Source organism: Scyliorhinus canicula, chromosome 8 (genome assembly GCF_902713615.1).
Source record: "Scyliorhinus canicula chromosome 8, sScyCan1.1, whole genome shotgun sequence".
Taxonomy (NCBI): domain Eukaryota; kingdom Metazoa; phylum Chordata; class Chondrichthyes; order Carcharhiniformes; family Scyliorhinidae; genus Scyliorhinus; species Scyliorhinus canicula.
This window is the reverse complement of record NC_052153.1, coordinates 134,308,118-134,326,392: the sequence shown is the minus strand read 5'-3', so window position 1 is coordinate 134,326,392 and position 18,275 is coordinate 134,308,118. Positions and strand designations below refer to the sequence as shown.

General features: G+C 44.2%; 1 long non-coding RNA gene across 1 annotated transcript in view; it reads left to right on the top strand.

The window, feature by feature from the left end:
• LOC119970012 overlaps window positions 1–17,775 on the top strand; it is a 115,885-nt gene extending 98,110 nt beyond the window's left edge. The window contains exon 3 of the long non-coding RNA XR_005461515.1: window positions 17,721–17,775. This is a non-coding gene — a long non-coding RNA (uncharacterized LOC119970012). The remainder of the gene's footprint in view (window positions 1–17,720) is intronic.
• The last annotated feature ends 500 nt before the right edge of the window (window positions 17,776–18,275 follow it).

Sequence of the window (18,275 nt, the reverse complement as noted above, 5' to 3'; positions counted from 1 at the left end):
AGAGTACTGACCAACTCTGTTGAGAGAGCACTGATCGACTGCACAGAGAGAACACTGCACGACTCCATACAGAGAGCGATGAAAGACTCCACACAGAGAGCGATGAAAGACTCCACAGAGAGATCATTGACAGACTCTAGAATGGAAGCAATTAAAGACTCCAGAGCGGCAACCATGCATGAAGAAGACTATAAAGGTCTATCCACCTTATTTGAGCAACTAGAAGAAAACTATGAAAGTCTACCTAGCTCATTTAATCAACAGCTAGAAGACAATAAAAGTCTATCCACTGTATGTGAGAATAGTGATAATGTGATCACAATCAACATACAAGATGTGCAAGATCACAGCGAGACTGACAGATCGACTATACAGAAGCACTCAATAGTCAATGTAAAACTACTCATGAGTCCAGTGAGACCACATCAATTAAAACCGCATGAACTCTTGACAACCTACAAGAAACTGAAATCTTGATGACGTTGACTCCAGAAGAGGAGCACCAAGAGATCAAAGATGAAGCACATCAACCAGAAATGACTCCAGAAGAGGAGCACGAGGAATAAAAAATGAGTCAGATCTACCAGAAATGACTGATGTCACCAAGATCAGTGCAACATCAGATCATTCACACACACCTCAAACCATAAAGCTCAATGAAACATCAGACACCACAAAGGACACTGATACTGAAAAGTTTGAGAATGGCTCAAACTATCCACCAGGAACACACACCTCAAACCATAAAGCTCAATGAAACATCAGGTACCACAAAGGACACTGATACTGAAAAGTTTGAGAATGACTCAAACTATCCGCCAGGAACAGTCAGTGAGCACAACAACAACAAAAACAACAATGGAAACAATAGAAACAACAACAACAACAAAACAATAACCTGTACAACTTGGTACAACTCTACAACTACAGAACAATGTTACAGAACAAGAGTACAAACATTACATAGACTTTGTTCACACAAAACAAATGTCATACCAATGAATTTCACAAATTCATATTTGCTCCAAGAAAAGGAGGAACACAATGTTTAATGCAAATGACATACCAAATCGATATCACAAGCACAAGAAAAAGACCAGGTCAGACAACGAACATGATTTGACCATTCGAATACCTGATGATGACTTGTTGGTACTTCAACATCTTTTTCCACACAGGAGTAGCCAGACAGCAGTAGTATAGTATAGCTAGATCACAGCCTAGACACCACGTGTAGTTCAGATGCAGTTTATATAGTTATACCTCATTACTTTATTTCTAGAGTTAGTTCAGTAGTGTCGAACTCATTTATTAGTTTTGTCATTACTTAATAAATTTGCTTACATCGAAGACTCGTGTATTCCTCAAGATCATCTGCAATCAGTAACGACAGATATTACTTTAACCAAGTAAAAAACACCCCTCTCCGGGCTGTGAATAAGCTCTTCAGGGAGCTTAACAGGCAGTTAATTGGCATCGCCTGGGTTGCAGTTCCTCCCTCACATTGAAAATTGTAGTGCGTTCCCGAGGCATCAGAAGACTGACACCCAATGCAGAAGCGTTATTTTTAAACGGAGTTCAAACCTGACCAGATCCACATTTGGTGTTTGGAAATTTGGCACTTGTTTACAGTTGAATTTAAATCCCTGTGGCAAATATTGTCCAAATGAAATGTAATGTGATTGGTATTTTACAGGGGAGAATATTACTACACGCAGGGTGATGTAGTTCTAAAAGTTCACATTTTTTTGCCCATTAATGTTGGCACATAACGTGGTTGACAGGCTATCATTCCTGTCCGCTAAAGGTTCCTTCTTGAACACTAAGCTGCTATCAGACACTGCTCTGTAATAAGCCCATCTCATCACAGATGATAATGTTCTGAGGGCTGTAATCCTTCAACAGATTTGGCATTTGTGTCTTCATGCAGGCAATTGCCACAGGGTAGCCTGCATCAAAAACCTTGTGTAGTACAGATTAAAATCCAACTACTTGGCTGAAATTCTAAATGTCCCTAGGAATTGGCAACAGATTTTTTTTCCTTGGCTGTAAGTGTCATCCCCGTGATTGCTGCATTTCCCTCACTGCTCATCTGAATCTATTGGTAAAGTACTTCATCTGTATCATGTTGGACTTGTACTGCCTTGATTTGCCTGGGTTCTCATTAACTTGCCAATCCGAAAGAATTACATCCCTGTTTTGTCGGCAGTTATTGAAAATCAATTCTCGTGACACTCGAAATGAATCTGATTCCTATCTCACAAACAAATGTTTTTTTAAAAACTGTTTGAAGCTGGTATGTTCTGACCAAATTGTTTCCTCTTTCTTTGCATTGCCATCTAGCAACTGGATATTTCCGAGGTTATTGACTCTCACCGAGCCCTGGCTGATAAGTTTTGACTTATAGGGCAGGATTTTACTGTGGGCCTCTAAACCCCACTGTCTGGCTCAAATGGAGATCAGAAATCTACACTGTGGGAGACAATCAACCACCTGACTTCCACGAGTTGGTCAATTCATGGACAGAGAGCAGGTTTTCCATCTTAGCTAAGGACAGTGGGAAGGTTTTCAAAGCAGTGGCGACAAAAGGGGGCCCTCAGTTTAAAAGCAGCAACAGAATGACATGGCAGATGGTGAGAGAGGGTACCTCAGAGGTGCCCTCTCATCAATGTTTTCAAATATGAAACAGATTCATAAGTTGGGCCACCACTGTGGGAGGATAAACCCACAATGAGGCACCCTACAACTGCAATTGAACTCAGGCAAGGGGGTATGGCGGGACATCTAAACCTACCTGAAGCATAAACACACAGCCTGCTGTCCAGGAGGTGCTTCTAGGCAACTGAACTGCTCCCTGTCACCTCTGGAGATCTGAGCACTGACTTCAATATCCCACTCTGCCTCCAATGAAGGCCTCAATCAACCTTTAATTCAATCAACGGGCAACCGCTGTTTGTGCGTTGCCATACTGCCTTCCTACTCCCGCCTCTGGGAAAAGGGCCTGGGCTGGGATGGATCTGAGAGACCCAGCAACTTGGCCTGTGGTTCTATTATTACCAACCTCCCACCTGTATTCCCAGCCTTGGTTTCTGTGGCAACTTTAGTTTCGGAAGACAATGGCCAGGGTTTTCTGGACCCGCCCCGTGGCGGGTTCTCCTGGAGCAGATGTGACGAGCCATTGAAACCTGGCAGGATCTTCTAGTCTCACTAAAGTCTATGGGATTTTTGAAAAAACCTGCCCAATGATTTGTACCATGGTGGTGAATTCTGTGTTAACCATCACCTAAAATGATTCAGGGGTCGCACTCTAGCATGGCAGTCTCTGTCACATTAGCTGCAGATGAGGATAAAGGCTGAGAAGGTGCTGGATTTGCTGGACCATCTTCGCCAGATGAGGTTTTAGTTTCTGCTCACTTCTTCTAACGCCTTTCCAAACAGTCAGCCTCCAAAGGTCATAGCCGGGATTCTCCGAGCCCGCATTGGGTCGGAGAACGGCTGGTGGGCGCGTGAATCTCGCCACACCGCTCCGACGCCGGGCCGCCGATTCTCCAGTGACCGGAGAATCGGCGCCAATCGCGCCCGCGTGATCACCGCGGGCATGAATGGACCCATGCAGGGCCGGCTTTCGGCTCCGCAGCAACGCACAGCACTCCAGCGCTGTTCTAGCCCCTAAAGAACAGGAGAATTACTGGGCCTGGAGGCCCGTTGACGCCGGCGTCGCCCATGCCGGTTTTGACGCCGCGTCTACACTTGGCCGCGATATCGGAGATCCCGGCCCATGTCTCCCAGTTGTCAGCGTCAATATCCATCATCTTCATATCTCACCTGCAAATGTCCTTGTAGCAGAGATATGGACACTGAAGAGGTTGTGACCCAGTGCCGAGTTCACCATACAGAATGTCTTTGCAATATGGTTGTCATTCGTCTGGTAAACATGACCAGTAAGTGCAGATGCCATTGGCTTAGCAATGAGTGTATGCTGATGAAATTAGCAAGCTACTCTGAGTTGGTGATGTTTTCCTGCCAAGAGAAACTGAGGATATGTCTCAGACAGCAAAGTTGGAAACTGTTCAGTCTTTTCTCCTGCCTAGCATACGTTGAGCAAGTCTCACCACTGCAGAGGAGTGCACTGATGATGCAAGTTTGGTAGAGCCTCAGTTTGGTGTCCTCAGTCAGGTTGCTGTCACTCGATCCTCTCTTACTCAGTATGGACATAACAGCTGCAGCTTTTGCAATATGTGTGATGACATTGTAGCCACCTGGGTTGGCCACTTCCCCACACAAAATGGAAGAACGCAAAGGTTGCAGGGAAAACTGGACAATTATAAAGAGACAAGCAGGGGCAGCACGGTGGCCTAGTGGTTAGCACAACCGCCTCACGGCGCTGAGGTCCCAGGTTCGATCCCGGCTCTGGGTCACTGTCCGTGTGGAGTTTGCACATTCTCCCCCTGTCTGCGTGGGTTTCGCCCCCACAACCCAAAAATGTGCAGAGTAGGTGGATTGGCCACTCTAAATTGCCCCTTAATTGGAAAAAATAATTGGCTAATCTAAATTTATTTATTTTTTAAAATAAATAAATAAAGAGACAAGCAGTTTGCAGAAGTTCATGTGTATTCTGGCTGCAAAGAAAGCAGACAGCACCGAAACCAGCAGTTTGCATATTAATGAAGCGATCCCCGGAAACAATGGATACAACGATTAGCTACAAATGGGACATTCTATGGCAGGTCAGACTTCCCGGCGCCAACGGGGTCTGAAACAAAAGGAAACAAACCAGTTAGGAAGAACCACCCCGTGATCGAGGGACAGCCTCAGTATTGGGGGATTAATACCAATCGATTGGGATGAGACCCAATCGATTGACAGTAGGATCGGGGTCCGCCCAAAAGGGCGCGAAGCCCCTGGGACCTATAAAAATCAGGTCCCAAGTTTAGTTCGCTCTCTTAGCCGGCCCTCCCAGCAGAACACCTTTGCAGCAGCTCTCTAAGAACGTGACCGTGAGAAGGAGAGGCCTGGCCAACAGCTGCACTGACAAGTAAGTGTCCAACCAATGCTCGCTACGAGAATAGACACCCCTGACCCCTTAGCCTGTACCAACTGGGAAGCCCGGAGTCTCAGAACAAGAGGCCATTGTTCCTTGATCCAGTGGGTTCCCTTATCGAAGATAAGTATTGGCTCATAGTGGTAGGAATAGTTTAGTCCGTTAGTATTAGTTGCATGAGTATCGATTTACTGTGTAAATAATAAACGTGTTTGATTGAACCTTACTAACTGGTGTATTGAGTCATTGATCTGAACTTACCTCATGGCGGTATTATAAAGATACCTGGCGACTCTAGAGCTAAGTAATAAAACAGGGCCAATTGAGTGTAAAGCACACTCACCAGAACGAGCAACAACATCATCATCAAGTGACAGATTGCTGGTGATTGGAGAGATTTTGATGTGTGAAGCGATCAACAACTTTCAGTGTCACATTGTCAATGCTGGTAGATTGAAATATAGAACATAGAACAGTACAGCACAGAACAGGCCCTTCGGCCCTCGATGTTGTGCTGAGCATTGTCCGAAACCAAGATCAAGCTACCCGCTCCCAGTCATTCTGGTGTGCTCCATGTATCTATCCAATAACTGCTTGAAAGTTCCTAAAGTGTCCAACTCCACTATCAAGCAGGCAGTCCATTCCACATCCTAACCACTCTCTGAGTAAAGAACCTACCTCGGACATCCCTCCTATATTTCCTACCCTGAATCTTATAGTTATGCCCCCTTGTAACAGCTACATACACCTGAGGAAATAGTCTCTGAACGTCCACTCTATCTATACCCCTCATCATCTTATAAACCTCTATTAAGTTGCCTCTCATCCTCCTCTGCTCCAAAGAGAAAAGCCCTAGCTCCCTCAACCTTTCCTCATAAGACCTGTCCTGCAAACCAGGCAGCATCCTGGTAAATCTCCTTTTCACCCTTTCCAATGTTTCCACATCCTTCCTATGATGAGGTGACCAGAACTGCACACAATACTCCAATGTGGTCTCACTAAAGTCATGTATAGTTGCAGCATAACCCCATGGCTCTTAAACTCAAGCCCCCTGTTAATAAACGCTAACACACTATAAGCCTTCCTCATGGCTCTGTCCACTTGAGTGGCAACCTTCAGAGATCTGTGGACATGAACCCCAAGATCTCTCTGTTCCTCCACATTCCTCAGAACCCTGCCGTTGACCCTGTAATCCGCATTCAAATTTTTTCTACCAAAATGAATCACCTCGCACTTATCAGGGTTAAACTCCACTGCCATTTTTCGGCCCAGCTCTGCATCCTATCAATGTCTCTTTGCAGCCTACAACAGCCCTCCACCTCATCCACTACTCCACCAATCTTGGTGTCATCAGCAAATTTACTGACCCCCCCTTCATCCCCCTCCTCCAAGTCATTGATAAAAATCATAAATAGCAGAGGACCCAGCACTGATCCCTTTGGTACACTGCTGGTAACTGGTCTCCAGCCTACCCGCCTGTATCACACTCTCATCCTCAAAAACATGGTCCCTCTCCTTGGTGAACGCTGAAGCAAAGTATTAATTCAACGCCTCTCCTATTTCTTGCTGCACAAGACATTTGTCTTTACAGGCATGGTGGAGTCTTTCTATTTGCTTCTGAAGTTGTTCCTCAGTATAGAATGCTAGAAAGGCATTGTCAGTGCAGAGCAATTCTCTGATGGAGATTTGCCACACCTTTGCCTTGGACCTCGGGCGTAAGGCTAACAACTTTCTGTCAGTTCTAGTATGCAAGTAACCACCCTTTGTAGCTTCTTTTTTAAATTCATTTTTATTTGGATGTGGCATAAAACGAATAAAAGTCACCATTTATTGCCATTCCCTAATTGTCTTTGAGATGGTGGTGGTAAGCTGCCTTCTTAAACCGCTGCACTTTCTGTATTTATTTTTAATTAATTAACTAGTGCATAAATGTCACTCAGTGGGATGCAGTGCTCTAACTGTGAGGTGTGGGGGATCCGTGATGCCTCCAGAGTTCCGGTCGACTACATCTTCAGGATGTGTAATGAATGGCAGCACCTCGCAGATCGCGTGGTTCAGCTGGAGCAGCAGTTGAATGCACGTAGGAGCATGCAGAAAGCATTAAAGATAGGAGTTATAGAGACATGGTCACACCCAAGGTGCAGGCAGATGGATGGTGACTGCTAGAAAGGGCAGACAGTCAGTGCAGGAATCCCCTGTGGCTATCACCCTCTCTAACAGGTATACCGTTTTGGATTCTGTTAGGGGAGATAGGGGAAAACAACAGCAGCCAGAACAGTGGAACCACAACTGACTCTGTTACTCATCAGGGGAGGGAAAAGCACAGGAGAGCGATAGTTATAGGGGACTCATAGTAAGAGGCACAGACAGGTGATTCTGTGGACTTGAAAGAGACTCCAGAATGGTATGTTGCCTCCTTGGTGCCAGGGTCAAGGATGTCTCTGCATGAACACAGGACATCCTGAAAGGGAAAGGTGAACAGTCAGAGGTCATAGTACACATAGGTACTAACGGCATGGGCAGGATGAGGTCTTGCAGAAGGAATTCAGGGAGTTAGGCAGGAGGCTAAAAAGCAGGACCTCTAGGGTTGTAATCTCAGGAGTACTCCCTGTGCCACGTGCCGGTGAGGCTAGAAATAGGAGGGTAGTGCAGATAAACACATGGCTAAACTGGTGATGTAGGAGGGAGGGTTTCAGATTTCTGGAGCGTTGGGATCTCTTCTGGGGCAGGTGGAACCTGCACAAGAAGGATGGGTTGCATTTAAACTGGAGGGGCACCAATATCCTGGCTGGTAGGTTTGCTAGAGCCACTCGGGAGGATTTAAACTAATATGGCAGAGGGGTGGGAACCAAAGTGTTAGCTAAGAATGTGTATGACTGAAGGGGAAATAGAGAACAAAAATAAGAGAACAACATCACCTCAAGAAGAGCAAAAAAGATGACAAGTGTGAGAAGGGAGGTGATCAATGCAGGACTGAGGATGTTGTGGCAGTATATGGAACAAGGTAAATGAGCTGGTTGCACACATTGAAATTGGCCGGTACGATGTTGTGGGGATTGTAATGATATGTATATAGTCAGTATAGTGAAGGGTGAATAATTGCACCTATGTGTAAATCAAACACTAGAGGGCATTAATAATTTACTGTATATAAGACAGCCTCTCTAGAAATTCTGGGAGAAGCATAGGGAGAAGCTGAAGTGAACATAGAGAGAGCTGAGTGAAAGTTGAATAGAGATATACAGCACAAGGTCAAGTCATAGTGTAGTTTAGTAGTTGTATAGAATATTGAATACTGTAGTACAGATTCAATATCATTTGTTTATTATCTATAACTCAGTAGAGTGTGCAAACTTCATTTAATAAGTAGTGTAATAATGAATTAGTTTGATTCAATCTTTTGATTGGTATATTCTTTGTCAACACTACATTGGGCTATCCTGAAGGAAAAGACAAAGAATACAACATATTACCAATTGTGGTAATATAACAGGCATCATAGAGACGTGGATGCAAAGGGATAAGTGCAGGGATCTAAATATGCAAGGATATGGTTCCTATCGAAAGACAGGCAGATGGGCAAAGGGGGCGAGGTTGCATTGTTAGGAAGGAATGAAGTCAAATTGATAACAAGGAGCGATAGAGGATCCGAAGGCATAGAATCTCTTTGGGTAGAGTTGAGGAATCGCAAAGGTAAAAAGACCCTAATGTGAGTTGTAGAGTCACAGAGTCATAGATGTTTAGAGCATGGAAACAGGCCCTTCAGCTCAGCTTGTCCATGCGGACAGTTTCTGTCACTAAGCTAGTCCCACTTACCCGCATTTGGCCCATATGTCTTTGTACCTACCCTGCCCATGTAACAGTCCAACTGATTTTAAAAGGAAAATATTGTACCCGTCTCTACCTCTGCCTCTGGCATCCCATTCCAGATGCTCACCACCCTCTGTGTGAAACAATTTCCCTCTGGTCTCTTATATCTCTCCCCTTTCACCTTAAACACGGCAGCACGGTAGCATATTTGCTTCACAGCTCCAGGGTCCCAGCTTCGATTTGCGGCTTGGGTCACTGACTGTTCGGAGTCTGCACGTTCTCCCCCTGTCTGTGTGGGCTTCCTCCCTTTGCTCCGGTTTCCTCCCACAGTCCAAAGATGTGCGGCTTAGGTGGATTGGCCATGCTAAATTGCCCTTAGTGTCAAAAAAGGTTAAGTGGGGGTTACTGGGTCACGGGAAAGGGTAGAGACGTGGGCTTGAGTAGGGTGCTCTTTGTAAGGGCCAGTGCAGACTCGATGAGCCGAGTAGCTCCTTCTGCACTGTAAATCCTATGATTCTATGATTCTATTCCCTCTAGTTCTACAGTCCTCTTCCTTTGGGAAAAGATGTTGACTATCCACCTTATCTATGCTCCTCATTATTTTATAGACCTCGATAAGTTCACACCTGAGCCTCCTACGCTCCAGGGAAATAAATCCCAGCCTATCCAACCTCTCCTTATAACTCAGACCATCAAGTCCTGGTGGCATCTTCATAAATCTCTTCTGCACTCTTTGTAGTTTAACATTATCCTTCCTATATTATGATGACCAATGTATTCCATGTGCGGTCTTACTATTGTCTTGTACAACTTCAACAAGACATCACAACTCCTGTATTCAATATTCTGACCAATATGACCAAGCATGCTGAATGGCTTCTTCACCACCCTGTCCACCTGCGACTTCACCTTCAAGGAGCTATGAACCAATACCCCAAGATCCCATTGTTCTGTAACTCTCCCCAACTCCCTACCATTAACTGAGTAGGTCCTGCCCTGATCTTCCAAAATGTATCATCTCACATTTATCCAAATTGAACTCCATCTGCAATTTATCGGCCCACTGGCCCAATTGGTCAAGATCCTGTTGAAATCTTATATAACCTTCTTCACTATCCACTAGGCCACCGATTTTGGTGTCATCTTCAAACTTACAAACCATGCCTCCTACATTCTCATCCAAATCATTAATATATATATATGAAACAAATAACAGTGGACCCAGAACCAATCCCTGAGGCACACATTGGTCACAGGCCTCCAGTTTGAAAAGCGACCCTCTACAACCACTGTTTGGCTTCAGTCGGCAAGCTCTGTGTAAGCCATACATAGGCTCCCTAACAGTCATCAGGATGTGGGGCAGAAAATAAATCAGGAGACAGAAAAGGCATGTAAAAAAGACAACATTACAATAATCATGGGGGACTTCAATATGCAGGTGGACTGGGAAAATCAGGTTGTAGTGGATCCTAAGAAAAGGAATTTGTGGAATGTCTAAGAGGTTTTTTTTTGGAGCAGCTTATGATAGAGCCTACTAGTGAACAGGCAATTTTGGATTTGGTGATGTGTAATGAGGCAGACTTGATTACGGAACTTAAGGTGAAGGAACCCTTCGGGAGTAGTGACCACAATATGATGGAATTTACCCTGCAGTTTGAGAGGGAGAAGCTGGAATCAGATGTAACGGTATTGCAAGTAAATAAGGGTAACTACAAAGACATGAGGGAGGAGCTGGCCAGAGTTGCTTGGAAAAGGAGACTAGCAGGGAATACAGTTGAACAGCAATGGCAGGAGTTTTGGGGGATTATTCGGGAGGCACAGCAGAAATTCATCCCAAGAAGGAGAAAACATGCTAAGGAGAGGACAAGGCATCCATGGCTGGCGAGGGAAGTCAAGGACACCATAAAAGCAAAAGAGAAAGCATACAAAATGGCGAGGATTAGTGGGAAGCCAGAGGATTGGGAAACCTTTAAAAGCAAGCAGAGGACAACTAAAAAAATAATAAGGGAGGAGAAGATGAATTATGAGTACAGGCTGGGTAGCATGGTGGCGCAGTGAGTTAGCACTGCGGCCTCACGGTGCCAAGGTCCCAGGTTCATTCCCGGCTCTGGGTCACTGTCCGTGTGGAGTTTGCACATTCTCCCCGTGTTTGCGTGGGTTTCACCCCCACAACCCAAAAGATGAGCAAGCTAGGAGGATTGGCCACGCTAAATTGCCCCTTAATTGGAAAAAAAATGAATTTGTACTCTAAATTTATTTTTTAAAATTATGAGTGCAAGCTAGCTGGCAATATAAAAGAAGGTAGGAAGAGTTTTTTTTCAACATATGAAAGGTAAGAAAGAGACAAAAATAGACATTGGACCTCTAGAAAATGTGGCTGGAGAAGTAATAATAGGAAACAAAGAAAGGGCAGAGGAACTGAACTTGCTTTGCATCAGTCTTCACAGTTGAAGACACCAGTAGGGTGCCAGAGCTCCACGAGAATCAGAGGGCACAGCAGAATATAGTAGCCATCATTAAGGAGAAGGTTGTGGGAAAACTGAAAGGTTGGAAGGTGGATACATCACCTGGACTGGATAGACTACACACCAGGATTTGTGGAAGGGGTGCCAATCAAGCGGGCTGTATTGTCTTGCATGGTACTGAGCTTCTTGAGCATTGTTGGAGCTGCACTGATCCAGGAAAGTGGGGAATATTCCATCACACTCCTGACTTGTTCTTGTAGGTTGTGGACAGGCTTTGGGGAATCAGGATTGGAGTTACTCATCGCAGGATTCCTTGCCTCTGAACTCTCCACACCCCTAGACAAGCTGTTCCAGTACAGCTCCAACTCTGGCATCTATCCGGCAATGAGGAAAATTGCCCAGGTGTGTCCTGTACACAAGAAAGAGGATAAATCCAATCCAGCCAATTATCACCCTATCAGTCCACTCTCCATTATCAGGAAAGCGATGGAAGGAGTCATCCACTGTGCTATCAAGGGGCACTTACTCAGCAACCACCTGCTCATTGATGCTCAGTTTTGGTTCCGCCAGGGTCACTCAGTTCCTGACCTCATTACAACCTTGGTTCAAACATGGACAAAAGAGCTGAATGGCAGAGGTGAAGTGGGAGCGACTGCCCTTGACATCAAGGCAGCATTTGACTGAGTATGGCATTCAGGATCCCTGGCTAAGCTGGTGTCAACGGGAATCAGGGGGGAAACTCTCCGCTGGTTGGAGTCATACCTGGCACAAAGGAAGATGGTTGGGGTGTTTGGAGGTCAATCACCTTAGCTACAGGACATCACTGCGGGAGTTCCTCAGGGTCGTGTTCAAGGCCCAACCATCTTCAGCTGCTTCATCAATGACCTCCCTTCCATCGTAAGGTCCGAAGTGAGGATGTTTGCAGATGACTGTACAATGTTCAGCATCATTCGCGACTCCTAGGATAATGAAACAGTCAATGTCAAAATGCAGCAAGACCTGGAAAATATCTAGTTTTGGGCTGACAAATGGCAAGTTACATTTGCGCCACACAAGTGGCAGGCAATAACTATCTCTTACAAGAGAGGATCTAACCACTGCCCCTTGACATTCAATGGCATTGCCATTGCTGAATAACCTACAATCAACATCCTGGGGTTTACCATTAATCAGAAACTGAACTGAACTAGCTATATTAATACTGCGGCTACCAGGGCATGTCAAAAGCTAGGAATCCTACGGTGAGTAACTCATCTCCTGACCCCCCCCAAAGCCTTTCTACATTCTACAAGGCACAAATCAGGAGTGTAATGGAATACTCTCTACTTGTCTAGATGAGTGCAATTCCAACAACACATAAGAAGCTCGACATATCCAGGACAAAGCAGCCCGCTTGATTGATCCCCCTTCCACAAACATTCAAACCCTCCACTACCGACAACAGTGGCAGCCATGTGCACCATCGACATGATGCACTGCAGGAACTCATCAAGGTTCTTCAGACAGCACCTTCCAAATCCAAGACCACTACCATCTAGACGGATTAGAGCAGTAGAAACATGGGAACCCCACCACCTGGAGGTTCCCCCAAAGTCACTCACCGCCCTGACTTGGAAATATATCGCCGTTCCTTCACTGTCACTGGAGCAATATCCTGGAGCTCTCTCCCTAACAGCACAGTTGGTGTACACTTCAAGAATTGCAGTGGTTCAATAAGGCAACTTACCACTACCTTCTAAAGGCAACTAGGGATGGGCAATAAATGCTGACCTAACCATCGAAGCCCACATCCCGTAAATTAATTTTAAAAAGAAACTTGCTGCAGGATTCCTAGCCTCTGACCTGATCTTGTAGCCACAGTATTTTAAACGGTTAGTCCAGTTAAGTTTCTGGTAACCCCCAGAATGTTGCTTGTGGGAGATTCAGCGATGGTAATGCCATTGAATGTCAAGGGGCAATAGTTTGATTCTCGCTTATTGAAGGTAATCATTGATTGGTACTTGTGTAGCATGAATGTTACTTCCCACTTGTCAGCCTAAGCCTGGATATTGTCCAAGTCTTGATACATTTTGCACGTGGACTGCTTCAGTGTCTGAGGAATTGCGAATGGTGCTGAACATCGTGCAATAATCAGCAAACATCCCCACTTCTGACCTTAACTTGGAAGGCAGGTCATTCATGAAGCAGCTGAAGATGGCTGGACCTCGGACACTACCCTGAAGAACACCTGCAGTGATGTCCCAAATGCCCTGAGGCATATGATAGCATTGAATATACCAGAGTATTGGCACCAGAACAGAACCCTCTTTGACCCAACTGCAAATCTCAAATGATTCTGATGGTGCCCTGTTGAGTTGGCTTGGTAAGAGGAGATCACATTAAGCAGATTCTGACGGCAAATAGTTTCAGCTAGAAACTTAAATAGACAACCTCTGCTCACATGACCGAATACGTCAGTAAGGTTGATGAAGAAAATGTCAGGGATTTTCTCACCATTCTGGCAGGAAGGGTCATCCGGTCTCACTGATGGTAAGCCCCTGTTTCAGGTTCCTCGGCGGTGGAGATTTGAACAATGGTGTTGGGGGAGTGGGGGGAGGGCATGGGAAAATCCCAGTCAGTATATATTCTCTCCTTTGTTCATTGTATTTCTTTTACAGCTGCCAGTTTGTGAAGATAATGTCAATTGTAGATCTCCCAGTTCTCAAACCACACTGGGTTTCAGGGTAGATACATTCAGCCAGGCTTTGAAGTCTGACAAAGACAACATAGGCAAAAACTTTTCCCACATTGCTCAGCAATGAGATGCCTCAATGGTTGCTGCAATCACTGTGGTCACCGTTTTTCTTGTACAGGGTTACCATCTTTGAATTTTTGCACTGTCCCCTCCCTCCAGCAGAGAGAGAGGTTTGTTCAGTTGCTACACAGTGCCAACTTCCTGTGATTGATGAGTTCGATTTTATAGCATCAGCACATGGAGCATTGACAATGGTAATTAAGGAGCCAATAGCTTTGCTAATCTCCTCCACTGTACATTCGATATCCAGCTCTTCATGACAGTCAAGCTTCCATTGGTCACAATCTCAATGGGGCCTAAATAAACAGTGAAGGTACATCTGTCTCTCAAGAAGTATGTTCAAACCTTGCACCTTTTTCAGTTACCTGGAAGCATGTGGAGCCTATAATTCCCTGTTGCTTCCTCCATGGTGAAGCCTCAACCAATCAGGGTCAAATTTCCAACCAATCAGGACCCCTTTCTCCAATTGTATAAATTATTGTGATTGTTTCAAATTTGGCATTCTTATATTTGTCCTGAAGAGTGAAAGACAACAACATGTCTCTCTTTTCGGCAATATTTAAATTTTAAGCATATTGGCTGATCGAATCAAACTACATGCCAACTGTTCTTAATAAGCAAAATACAGATTAGGCTTACTCAAACCCGAACCAAAACAAATACTATTAGATGCGATTCTGAAATTAGACAGCACATTCTGAGCAAACCTGAGTGTGATAATAGCTACACTAACAACAAATTTAAGATAATTAGTCAAGTTCGTTACATGGCTCATTTATGCTTTCTAGAAGCGACATACGTTTACAGGCAGGGATCTGTTTTCTGTAAACAAAAGGAATACTTTCAAGATTTGTGCCTGTTTTGAATTCCCAGAAGCACACGGGGAGCCTTTAATTCCCTGTTACTTTCTCCATGGCAAAGCTTCAGCCATACAGAATCAGCTTGTCAACCAATGAACATCCCTTTTCCCCTGTGGTATAAGTTATTGCGATCGTTTGAAATTTAGCATTTTTGTTTTTGTCCTAATGAGTGCAGGATGAAAAGCTTCAGTAAAGTGTTTTGCATCTCAGCATCATGATTAAAGTTTATGCGAACATGATTTACCCACTATACATGGTGACGACTGTACTGCGATTTTCAATGGGTTAATACTTTATTCTGCTCTCCTGCCCTATGCACACTCCTCCTCACTCATGCTTCTGGTCGCCATATTTAATGCATTAGTTGACAGACATTGTGCTAACGTTGTACTGTAACTCTCTTCTGGTACAACATGATAGCAGCTAACAGTGATTAGGCCACTGATGTTAAGGGAAGAGCCTGACTCTCACTCTTCAATTATCCAATGATACGATGAATGGGAAATAAAAATAAAAGTTACATGGTGTCACTGAATGTTCAAATACCAATCTGCAAAACTATTCGCTACCTCCAGATTTAAATGCTCTTTTCAGAGTGGCACTGTGCCAATACCAATTGTCAATTAATACTGGAAAATAAAAATAAATGTCATTTTGAAGTAAAACAGGCTATTGGAAAACCAAAAACGTATGGGGTTGGTTTTCCTACTTCTGTACTTGAGCATATTGGATCACCTGAATGCAGTGAAAGGGCAGGCAGAGGAGATAGAAAATGCTGCAAATGGACCCTGTCTGATAGTCAGTTGAGGTGTTGCTGCCTCTGATTTGGCAAAGGAAATCCCAACTGTCAGGCCCACAGAACGACCCTGGTGCTATGGCACTACCCGCATATGGTATATACGGGTGGCACAGTGGCACAATGGTTAACACTTCTGCTTCATAGCTCCAGGGACCCGGGTTTGATTCAGACCTTGGGTGACTGTCTGTGTGGAGTCTGCACTTTCTCCCTGTGTCTGACTGGGTTTCCTCTGGGTGCTCCGATTTCCTCCCACAGCTCAAAGATGTGCAGGTGGGTGAATTAGCCATAATAATATTACCAAAAGGTTGGGTGGGGTTACAGCGATAGGAACGGAGGATTGGGCCTAGGTAGGGTGTTCTATCGGAGCAGGGACCAGTGCAGGCTTGATGGGCTGAATGGCCTCCTCCTGCACTGTAGGGATTCTATGCCATATGATCGCATGCAGAATGGCATACTACACTTGGTTTCCTTCTTAAAATGGAAATACGTCCCAAACGAAAGAAAGCAGTCTGGATTTTTACACATCCTCAACTTTTACAAGGTGATGGACTAGTGTTAATAATAATAAAAATAATCTTTATTATTGTCATAAGTCGGCTTGCATTGACACTGCAATGAAGTTACTGTGAAAATCCCCTAGTCGCCACACTCCGGTGTCCAATTCACCTAACAAGCACGTCTTTCGGGACTTGTGGGAGGAAAACGGAGCACCTGGAAGAAACCCACGCAGGCACAGGGAGAACATGCAGACTGCTGCACAGACAGTGAACCAAGCCGGTAATCAAACCTGGGACCCTGGCACTGTGAAACAACAGTGCTAACCACTGCAATACCGTGCTGCCCCACCTATCAACTGACAAAGAATTTTGAAGGAAGACATCATCTCACTAAATAAATAGTAAAGGTCAGATAGGAATGAATGAAAACAACCTGATAACTTGTTGCCTGACTTTAGTACCATAACTGGGAAAGCTTGCTGTCTTATTATAACAGCATGTTTTACTTCTGAAGTTATGACATCAAAGGTTAAATCCTGAAAAGAAATTTCGAAGAAACAAAAACATTTCTCCTGGTAGATTTTCTGGCCCAGCTGTACAGACACAGAGGCTCTTTGAACCAACATAGATGAGAAGGGGCAGGGAAAAGGGAACTGCATCGCCGAGTGATGTACCACTGCAAGGAAGGAAATAAATGTGAAGGAAATGTTCAAGGAGAGAAGTGGTTGAGAGAGCTGGAGGTGCAGCTAAGGAACCGGGGAGATAGAAATGATAGTTTCCTTCGACAGTTGTTTCAGCTCACCACCACCTTCTCAAAGGCAGTTAGGGATGGGCAATAAATGCTGGCCCAGCCAGCGTTGCTCACATCCCACAAATGAATTTTTAAAAAGTTGATTGAAGAGGATTACCAATTAACGGCACTTGTGTTTTCAAGAAAGAGACAGTCCGCAAATGAATTCAGCTGAAGGATTTTGAGGTCTAGAGCTCATGTAATTGCAGAATGCTTACGTGAATGCCTGTTGGCATTGGCACCTGTACCTAGTTATGAATATGTTTCACATATGCCCAGAAGCTGAATGATTTTCACACTTCTGGAGAAATGGATCCTTGCAATCACTGAGGATACTAAGTTAACTGCTTTACTCATACTCTTTGTTAATGTTCTGCTCCGACTGGCTCACTATTTTGTGGTGCCTTTAGGTGACACAGTATTTCCAAATACATTTACACAATATTTGGCTCAGGACAGAATGAATTTAGTTAATACCCGAAAATATGATAAAATTTGTTTGCTGAAGCTAGCACATTGACCAAATTAAAAAGCATGCCTAAACAGTCAATGGATAATGTCAGACCAGTAATTCTTAACACTAGGTTGATCACTGAGGTGTTTTTTTGACACTCTTCCAACTATATAGCAATATTCCTTTGTTTTCAATTGCCTAATGTACCAGAAGTTAAACGTGGCTCTTGGAACTACAAATATCCTCGGACGAACAATGGTGCCATTTGAATCCTGCTAATTACTGAGGTAATAACACTACTTTCTTCCGTAATGAGCGATGTGGATTAAAATTTTGGCCAATAAATATTGCTGATGATTTGAACAACCTTTATCCAAATTGTCTGCAACACCTGTTAACAGTCCTGTTAATTTCTAGAAATATGTCACTGTATTCAGGAGAATCAGATTCACCGCAGATGCATAATATATTTTGTGAAGGATCTTTAGTTTATTTTCTGAAAATAAGCAACATGTAGTTACATTTTGGTAATTTGCTGCAGCAATACAGCACACTTTTAACTTACCAATTATGTTTGTTATACTTTCAGTGATTAACTGTGGATTATTAGGATGTCAGTCTTGGTTCAGTGGTATTCTTGTCTCAAGACAGATCGTTGTCACTTCAAGCCACATTCGAGAGACTTGAGCATATAATCAAGGTTTCAGTCTTGAGAGGTGCAGTCTCTCAGATCAAACCTAAATTGAGGCACTATCTGCCTCGTGG